Source organism: Macaca nemestrina, chromosome 9, assembly GCF_043159975.1.
Source record: "Macaca nemestrina isolate mMacNem1 chromosome 9, mMacNem.hap1, whole genome shotgun sequence".
Lineage (NCBI taxonomy): Eukaryota > Metazoa > Chordata > Mammalia > Primates > Cercopithecidae > Macaca > Macaca nemestrina.
The window spans coordinates 113,316,008-113,324,405 of record NC_092133.1 but is presented as its reverse complement, the minus strand read 5'-3'; positions in this window follow the sequence as shown (position 1 = coordinate 113,324,405).

The following is an 8,398-nucleotide window of genomic DNA, read 5'->3' as shown; positions in this document are numbered from 1 at the left end:
CAAGCTCCTGGTTCCAGATAGAGCCCATAACCAGCCTGAGAACTTCTATCACCATCTTACCCTGTCTTCTCAATGATACCTTTTTTTTTTTTTTCCCTGAGATGGAATCTCGCTTTGTCACCAGGCTAGAGTGCAGTGGCATGATCTTGGCTCACTGCAACCTCCGCCTCCCAGGTTCAAGTGATTCTCCAGCCTCAGCCTCCCGAGTAGCTGGGACTACAGGCACGAGCCACCACGCCCAGCTAATTTTTGTATTTTTAGTAGAGACAGGGTTTTACTGTGTTGGTCAGGATGGTCTCGATTTCTTGGCCTCATGATCTGCCTGCCTCAGCCTCCCAAAGTGGATGATGCCTTTTAACCAGTCAAATGGTACTTTTTCCAAAACCTGCCTGTGGACCAGTCAGCATGCGCTACCCCATTCTAAGCCCATAAAAGCCTCTGACCTCAGCCTCACAGAGGGCTACCTGCTCATGGTCCCCTCTTGCAGATGAGTGCTGCCCACTCTAGGGTCCCCTCTCCGCTGAGAGCTTTCCTTCTGTCACTCAATAAAATTCTTCTCTGCCCTACTCACTCTCCAGTGCTGCCCGTCTTATTCTTCTTGGTCACAGGACAAGAACGCTGAACTCGCCGAGCTGTGGGCAGCAGGTAGATATGAGCTATAAGTGTCCCTGCTTGCCAAGCTGTGGGCAACAGGAGTGAAAAAGCTGTAGAATGCCCCTGCTCCCTGAACTGTGGGAGTGAAAAAAGCCGCTGAGTGTCACACCCTTTTGCTCGCCAAGCTGCAAGCGGCTGGAATAAAAGGGCTTATGGCAAAGCTCCCACTCACTGAGCTACGGGAGTGAAGAGCTGCATTTCTTGGGAGTTCAGACATTGGGACTCCCCAGCCGAGAGCTGCAACATCCCTTGGAGCTCCATGGTTGCTGGCATCTCCAAGTTTTTTGGTGCCACTGTGTTCCCCTTGTCTAGACAGTGGCACCCAACACAGAAGCTGCTTGTTGCACACCTGGTCCAGCCGTGGACTGAGGGTGGAGCCTTAGCAGGCACAGGATCTGGGTTGGTAGAACCACGGAGTACAGCCTGCTGGCCGAGTGGGCAGAGTGAGCCTGTAGGCCCAAGCAAGGCCCTGGACACAGGTCACCACAACTGCAGAGATTTCTGGCTGGCGAAGTGGCACCGAGGGACTGTCACCCTCCCTCCCGCCAAGCAAGCAGGGAGAAAAAAGCCACTGGGCACTGTTTCCTCCTGCTCACCGAACTACAAAAGCCGTAACACTGTAAAAAAAAAAAAAAAAAAAAAAAAAAAAAAAAAAAAAAAGAAAAGAAAAGGAAATGAAGGAAATGTGATAATGCTACTTAGGACCCTACTAATATTTTCTATTTCTCAATTAGGGTTTGAGGCATGGGTTCAAGTCGTACCTTTGAGGTGCCCTTGGAATTTGGTTTCGATGGTTTCTTGAGTGGCCTTTTGAAAAATTTGGCTCCACTCTCCTCTTTGGGGTTTAAATAACTGATTAAAACGTTTTGCTTTTTGTCATCTTTGAAAATATTTTCAAAATATGTCCTAACAACCATTAAAGTTTTATCACCATAATCTCACTAGGGCTAATTTGTTGATGGGGAAGCTGTTGTTATTGGCCAAGTCTCCTCTCCCGAGGCTGTGTGGCAGGGTGCCCCATTCTCACTATACCCCTGTCTTCTAAATAGCAACATAATAACCTTTATAAGACAAGCAACTCTGCTTCCAGCTATTCTGATTCCTGCAGAGACCAACTGAGAGACTTTTTTGAAATCACAGACAGAGAGACTTTGTCTTTTTGAAGCCAGCTACCCTAACAAAAGCCAATTCAACTACTTTTAAGGTGGCTATCACATAAAAATAAATGAAGAAAAGCAAGGCTGACATCTCTGAACACAGTCAAAGGACAATATAAGGCCAGACGCGGTGGCTCATGCCTGTAAATCCCAGCACTTTGGGAGGCCAAGGCAAGCAAGTACTCAGGAGGCTGAGGTGGGAGGATCATTTGAGCCTGGGAGGTTGAGGCTTCAGTGAGCCTGGCCAATATGGCAAAACCCCATCTCTATTAAAAATATAAAAATTAGCTGGGCATGGTGGTGGGCACCTGTAATCCCAGCTACTTGAGGGACTGAGGCAGGAGAATCGCTTGAACTTGGGAGGCACAGGTTGCAGGGAGCCGAGACCACGCCACTCCAGCCTGAGCAACAGAGTGAGACTCTGTCTTAAAAAAAAAAAAAAGGCAATATAAAAGCTATATGTGTGTGTGCACGTGTGTGTGTGCATGTGCGTGTGCGTGTGTGTGTGTGTAGTTTTGACTCACTACTAAAAATTACCACTTTGAGAAAAGAAACGGAAATTGAAGCAGTCAAAAATCAAATTCCTTTGAGTTTCTCCTGTGACTCAGCCTTTCAAAACTTCTCATTGGCCCTGGCCCCGGGCTGTCCGGCCACCTCCCTTTCTTTCTCCCAACCCTTCCTGAGTCCTTCATAAGAGCCACACGGATGAGCCTCTGTGAATTTAAGCGATTGAGGAGCAGGCAAGAAGAGAGAACTGTGGCCATTTCTCCAAAGAAACAGTTGTCTGGCATCTCAGTAATATGCTGGTGGTCAGTATCATGTGAGAACCTCCCATCCTCAGCACATTGTTTGTTCTGTTTCTCCAATGCTGCCAGAAACATTGGGGTCATTACCTTGCCCATCATCCACCTAAATTATAGCAAGGAAACCACTGTTAACATTTCCTTCCAGCAAAAGCCTGTGCAGGGAGGCGGAGGACCTGTGTTCATCTAAACTGTAGCTAATTGAAGCGGCCACTTTAGGCACTGTGGGAAACAGTCAGATAGTTATAGCCATTGACAGATTCCATGAGAGAGAGGAGGAGGAGCCGCTGTGAGTTCATGCTTATAGCTTGCCGATGGCCCTGTGGGGTTCACACTCCTAGTCTACACTTCTGTAAATGATTTCCATAGTAAAAGCTTAGAATACTTTGTTAAATCAAACAAAAGTTAGTAACAGTTATTGAGATTTCTGCCTAAATACTTTCCTAGAGAGATCTTGCTCGTCAGGTCTCCCTGGATTCCCCTAGATGAAACAGAACCTTCTCCCTTACCCTGTATGATTTTAGTTCCTTGCCAACCTATATATGTGACATTTACATGAGTCACCTATATAGGTGTTGCAATGTATATGCAACAAAACATTCTATTTAAATTATTTTAATGTATGCAATTTTAAATATATTACATATTTATTTCATATTAAACAATACTTTGAGGATCTGACTTAAAACATATCTTAGCTTTGCCTTGATAACTCAGTCATTGTTATGAGTATCAAATACTCAACTTGATCTTAGGAGAGGATGATGCATCCGTGTGTGTGTGAACTCTTCTTCATTTGGCATCTGCCTCCCCTCATGAAAAACAGTCTCCAAGAAAGCAGGAACTTGGTCAGCTTTGCATGTCACTGTTACATAGCAACCAAGAACTCAAATTTGCAGTTCAATAAAGATGTTGCATGAGTGAATAAAGCGAGCATATAACTACTAATACTATATCTTGTTCTTTTTTTGTTTCAGTTGTGAATTAAGACAAATTTTTGAACCAAAGAGAAAAGAATTCTTAGAAATTAGAAGTTAAGATTTTTTTTTTTTTTTTTTTTTTTTGAGATGGAGTTTTCTGTAGCCCAGGCTGGAGTGCAATGGTGCCATCTTGGCTCACTGCAACCTTTACCTCCCAGGTTCAAGTGATTCTCCTGCCTCAGCCTTCCAGGTGGCTGGGATTACAGGCACGCGCCACCATGCCTGGCTAATTTTTGTATTTTTAGTAGAGATGGGGTTTCAACATGTTGGCCAGGCTGGTCTTGAACTCCTGACCTCAGGTGATCCACCTGTCTCAGCCTCCCAAAGTGCTGGAATTACAGGTGTGAGCCACCGCGCCCAGGTGAAGCAGGTAAGATCTTCATAGTACGGAGTTATTAGAAGAGCTTGGCAAAGCAGTATTCCATTTTCCTTTAGACTCGATCGCTGTTGCTCACTCTGCCTCTTGTGGTGTATCTCACAGAAAAGAAAGAATTGCCAGGCGCCTGGAAGGGATTGAAAATGACACCCAGCCCATCCTCTTGCAGAGCTGCACAGGGTTGGTGACTCACCGCCTGCTGGAGGAAGACACCCCCCGATACATGCGAGCCAGCGACCCTGCCAGCCCCCACATCGGTGAGCGTGGAGCTGGGTGGCCCATTTTCCAGCAGGCTGCCTGGCTGGTTACACGTCGCCTTTTCCACCCAGTGGTATCAGAACGTGAGATATTCCGCAGAAGTGAATTGTGTGGATATAATTTTTTTTAAGACAAGATTTCACTCTGTCACAGAGGCTGGAATGCAGTGGCACAATCATAGCTCACTGCAGCCTTGACACTTGGGCTCAAGCTCCAGGGTTCTCCCACTCCAGCCTCCTGAGTAGCTGGGACTACAGGTGTGCATCACCACACCTGGCTAATTTTTTTAAACTTTTTTGTAGAGGTAGAGTCTCACTATGTTGCCCAGGCTGGTCTTGAACTCCTGGCTTTAAGTGAGCCTCCCATCTTGGCCTTCCGAAGTGCTGGGAATACAGGTGCAAGCCACTGCACCTGGCCTAATTTTTTATTAAATGTATTTGGTTTTTGTTTATTTATTATTACTATTATTTTAGAGACAGAGTGTCACTCTGTCACCTAGGCTGGAGTGCAGAGGCCTGATCACAGCTCACCGAAGCCTCAACCTCCCAGGCTCAAATGATCCTCCCACCTCAGCCTCCTGAGTACTTGGGACTACCAGCGTATGCCACCATGCCCAACTATTAAAAGTATTTGTTAAAAACAGCAACAACACGTATGTCATCTCTGCCCCGCCTCACAGATATGGCCTTCCATGTCACAGCAGTATGAAATGATTCCTCTCGGCACATTGTTGGGTAACTGAGGGCCAGTCATTTTCCTCCCTTGACTGGGGCCCTCAAAGGCAGTAACTTTTTCTGCACCCTCAGGGTCCAGCACAAGATCTGTGCTCTGAGATAGGGGCCTCTCAAGGTTCTCAGCCAGCACAGGGAGCAGCTGCTCTCAGCAGGGAGCATTAGAGGCAAAGCTGCACCTTGAATGGTTATGGTTCTTACTCTGGATATACAACAAAACATCCTATTTAAGTTATTTTAATGTAGGTAATTTTAAATACGTTGCGTACTTCTTTCATCTTAAACAGTATGTTGAGGGCGCATGACTCAGCTTTTCCCTAATCACTCAGTCACTGTTGTCATCAAATATTCAAGTTGACCTTAGGAGAGGAGGATGCACACAGGGCTGCTCTTCCCACCACAGTCCCTGGCTCTGAGGTGCTGTTGCTGCTGCTTTTTATTTTTTATTTTATTTATTTATTTATTTTTGAGATGGAGCCTCACTCCTGTTGCCCCGGCTGGAGTGCAATGGTGCAATCTCGGCTCATTGGAACCTCCACCTTCCGAGTTCAAGCAGTTCTCCTGCCTCAGCCTCCCAAAAACCTGGGATTACAGGCACCCACCACCATGCCTGGCTAATTATTTTTTGTATTTTAGTAGAGACGGGATTTCACTATGTTGACCAAGCTGGTCTCGCACTCCTGACCTCAGGTGATCTGACCGCCTCGGCCTCCCAAAGTGCTGGGATTACAGGCGTGAACCACCGTGCCTGGCCATTCTGCTGCTTTTTATAGCCAGTGTTTTCTAGTTTCTTCTTCAGAGAGAGCTGTTGATCTCACTTCATGATGATATCAGTTTGTTTGTCTCTATAGTTTCTAATTTTCTGTGGTCAGAAAACTAGAGATCTAAATATATATGTACATATGGCTGGGCGTGGTGGCTCATGCCTGTAATTCCAGCACTTTGGGAGGCTGAGGCAGGAGGATAGCTTGACCGCAGGAGAACAAGACCTGCCTGGACAACATAACCAGACCCCACCTCTTAAAAAAATTACAAGCATGAAAAATCAAGAATAGACAGATCAGAGTCCCAAAATTTGTAGCCAGAATAAACCCTACTGTATGTGAAATGTTAATCTGTGTGGCATACGATAGTTTAAGCATCACATACTAGTAAGAAAAGGAAGAATTATTTAGTGAAATAGTAATGGAAAAGCGGGTTCGCCAGGAGATGGGGAGAGGCATATTCCTCTTCCCACTTCATACCAAACCCAATAGTTAGTTCTAGTTACTCATGTGATTAATGTAAAGAAAATAATGGAAAAGAGAGGTGAACATTTAATTCAGGTAAAGCACAGAAACAGCTGAAGAAATCACCAAAAGTTCAAGTCAGTTGCCTTGACTATATAAAAATCAACATCTGTACATCGTAAGGGAACCTTACAAGCACGTAGACTTCACAACAAAATTAATCCACAAGCGAGTTGGAAAATATTTGTGAAGAAGACAAAGGGCTCATATTCTTAAAAGTTTACACAAAACAGGCTGAGTACAATGGCTCATCCCTCTAATCCCAGCACTTTGGGAGGCCGAGATGGGTGGATCACTTGAGGCCAGGAGTTTGAGACCAGCCTGGCCAACATGGTGAAACCCCGTTTCCACTACAAATACAATAATTAGCCAGGCGTGGTGGTGCACACCTGTAATCCCAGCTACTCAGGGAACTGAAACACAAGAACTGCTTGAACCTGAGAAATGGAAGTTGCAGTGAGCCAAGATCATGCCACTGCACTCCAGCCTGGGTGACAGAGTAAGACTGTGTGTGGCATACGATAGTTTAAGCATCACACACTAGTGAGAAAAGGAAGAATTTTTTAATGAAATAGTAGTGGAAAAACAGGTTCTCCAGGGGATGGGGAGAGTCATATTCCTCTTCTCACTTCATACCAAACCCAATAGTTACTTCCAGTTACTCATGTGATTAATGTAAAGTAAATAATGGAAAAGCGAGGTGAACTTTTAATTCAGGTAAAGCAGAGAAACAGCAAAAAAGAAAAAAAGTTTACACAAAACAATTTTAAAAACCCACTATGAATCAATAGGACACTGTGCAATAAGCATAAGCAGGCATTCCAGAGAAGAAATAGAAAATACAAATAGCTGATACACAAATGAATAAATGCATATCTTCTCTTTTTCTAGTAATGAAGGACTTAAAAAACACTCTGTGTTTATGAGGAAGTATATATTGCAGATGCAAGCGTAAATTGATGCAGACTTTATGGAAATTAATTTGACACTCTAGTAAGTCTTAAAATGATGTACCCTTTGATAAAGCCATTCTATTTTTATGAGTCTATTGTGAAAGAAATCAGAATATCAAACTGATTCGAAGTTAGAAACAACTTAGATACCCAGCAATATGGGAAGGATTCAGGTCATAATGGAATGCCCGTTAGACTGTTACAATCCTTAAAAAATGATGTCTTCAAAATAGATTTCCAAATGTGGGAGAATTTTTATGTAAAACATTAATAACATTAAATATTTTATTTTATTATTGTTTTTTGAGACAGAGTCTTGCTCAGTCACCGGGCTGGAGTGCAGTGGCACGATCTTGGCTCACTGCAACCTCTGACTCCCTAGTTCAAGTGATTCTCCTGCCTCAGCCTCCCGAATAGCTGGGATTACAGGCATGCACCACCACAGCCAGCTAATTTTTTAGTAGAGACTGGGTATCACCATGTTGGCCAGGATGGTCTTGATCTCCTGACCTCATGATCCACCTGCCTCGGCCTCCCAAAGTGTTGGGACTACAGGCGTGAGCCACTGCACCTGGTCTTCATTAAATATTTTATACAGAAAAAATCAATTCTATAAAAGACTAGAATATATAAAAAGGAATATATAAAAATGCCATTATTAGTGTGTAGGGTGATTATTGGTTATTTGGGTTTTTACTTTCATTTGTCTTCATGTTAGACATTTTCTTTTCTTTCATTCTTTTTTTTTTTTTTTAGAAACAGGGTGTTGCTCTCTTGCCTAGGCTGGAGTGCAGTTGCAGTATCGTAGCTCATGGCAGTCTTGAACTTCTGGGCTCAAGCTATCTGCCCATCTCAGCCTCCTGAGTAGCTGGGACTACAGATACATGCCATCAGGCCCAGCTAATTAAAAAAAAAAAAAAAAAAAAAAAACTCTTTTGGTAGAAAGAGGGTCTCACTATGTTGCCCAGACTGGTCTCAAACTCCTGGCCTCAAGCCACCCTCACACCTCAGTTTCCCAAAGTGCTGGGATTACAGGTGTGAGCCACCATGCCAGGCCCATATTAGACATTCCCTACATCAGGCACGTGTGCTATAATTAGAAACAAAGGGCAGGACGCTGTGGCTTACGCTTGTAATCCCAGTACTTTGGGAGGCTGAGGCAGGCAGATCACCTGAGGTCAGGAGTTTGAGACCAGC